The sequence below is a fragment of the Mastomys coucha genome, unplaced genomic scaffold (genome assembly GCF_008632895.1).
Source record: "Mastomys coucha isolate ucsf_1 unplaced genomic scaffold, UCSF_Mcou_1 pScaffold6, whole genome shotgun sequence".
NCBI lineage: Eukaryota > Metazoa > Chordata > Mammalia > Rodentia > Muridae > Mastomys > Mastomys coucha.
The window spans coordinates 79,261,145-79,263,393 of NW_022196912.1; positions in this window are offsets into that span (position 1 = coordinate 79,261,145).

Here is a 2,249-nt window from a genome sequence, read left to right on the forward strand (position 1 = left end):
GGGAGACTCATCAGGCCCATTCTTAAACTGGAAGTCCAGAGGGTATGCTAAGACAGACTCAGGATCCTCTCCCAATGAAAGACCTCCACATGCAACACTGAGAATACTCAACCCTTTTAGGTAGCCCCAAGAGGGAGCAATAGGAGCCCTGGTATCAGTAGAAATCATGCAGGCAAAAGAATATCACCAAGAGGCTAAAATTAAACTGCCTTTGCAGTCAGGGTTCATAGATACAGGCCAAGATCCACGTTAGACCCCAACAGAGTGACTGGTCCTAAAGTAACACACTATAACACGTCCCAGAGTCTCCTAACTCAGTACCAAAGGAAATAACTTCAATTTGAATAAGAAAAGAAAATTAGCTGATGTCAAAATCAGGTTGAACCAGATGTTGGAGTCATTTGAAATGACTTTAAAGCAGCTATCATGAAACTGCTTCAACAATCAATGACAAATTCTTTTGAGAACAGTGAAAAAGTTATAAACCCTAAGTAACAAAATAAAAGTTACAAAAAAGAAATCATAGAACCAGGTAGTAAAAATAATTGAAATTTAAAAAAAAAAAACCCTTGCATTATGAGTGCAGTAGTTAATTGAACAGAGACAACTGACAAAGGATTATACTTTTTCAATATTTACTAAGAATTCACTAACTGTAAAAGATATGTTACTTGTATGGAGACCTTTCGTGAAATAGAGGAGCTGGATATTATCAAAATCACTGAAGAAGTAATTACAATTGTGACAAATGCCATGTTGAAAGTACTATTAATAACTACAGGCAATTAGGCTTAGGAGCACAGAATCTGAAGGATATATGAGAACAGAGGGAATTCACAAGGCTGAGGTTTCTTCTGAGAGAGGAGCTGGCAGTTTCCTACAGAGCTCCTTCCAGCATGGCCTAAGGCGGCTCTATGGCTGCTGTCTTGATAGAACACCTGCAGTCTGACATCTACATGCTAGTTTAAAAGCACTATAATAAGAAATAAGAATTGCCATAAGGGGGTCTGGGTGACTTGCAGACTACCTATAGGAATGACGAGATGAATATGGTGCCATGATTGTTTTGAGTGCAATGATTATTTTGAGTTTAGAATTGGAACAGACTGAAGTAGAAGAATGGGAAATCAAGTTTGAGGTGCTCTCATAAAGTACCTGGCTCCCCCATGTGACTTATAGGGCAGATGATTTGAGATTTAGCCACCACCTGTGAAAAGCTAATGGGCTGGGTTTGCCTGCCTTTACCATTCACAGAGGTTCACTGTGGATAGTGTCTGCGGTTGCAGAGAGCAGGCTGGAGAAAGAGGATGTACAGAAGAACCTTAGAGATTAGGGAAGAAAAGATCCCACAAAGGAAGTTAGAGACATGGTGAGCTGAGGAGAGAAAACAATGCCTGACAGTATTGGGTCTGTAGGAATGCCAACCATAGTGTTTCCCTTTCCTGTCTGGAAGACATTATCTTCAACTATTGCTTATATTGAGGTCTCCTAAGTACCATAGAAGCAGAATAAACCAATGACTTTTAACAATGACTCTCACTCTAGATTCTAGGTGTCTTACAGGTAACAGTAATTGTTAACATCTGGTAGATTTCTATAGCAAAGCACATGGATTGGGTATTTTCCCTGTTATGTGAACAAAGTTATGTGAGACAGCCTAAGGATCTTGTAGAAGATCCCATATTTGAGCTGGATGATGATTGCGACTTCTCATTGTGCAGCCTGAACTTTTTTCCCCTTGACTCTGTTGCTTTTCATCTGTTGTGTAATTTTGTGCAAACAGCATTTTCCTTAGTACTCAGACTTGCAAAATAGAGGGTGTACTCAGCCTGTGGTGGCATTAATCACTGAGAGTATATGGAGGAAAAATGTACTAGGAAGGGATCTGAGTGCAGTGGAGGGCATTCATTAAAGAAACAGAAAAGACATTCCAGAAAGAGGAAATAACATATCAAGCTGTAGGTGTGGGAGTTACTTGTTATTATATTTTATTTTAAATCTGGGAAATGACAAGTAGGTAATTCTCCTGAAACTGGCAGCTCTTTGGGCACCTTGGGATGGGAGGTTTCATAAGCAGGTCCATCCTCATAAGGACTAGATTTGATTGTAACTTTTGTGATGGATGTGCCCTGGTTACACAGTTGCATTTTAAGAAAGACTGGAGATAGTTCCTTAACTTTCTTTTCATTTGAGCAATGCAGTGTGCCTTCCCAATTATAGGACCTTCCCTTTTTTCCTTAAAAATCACT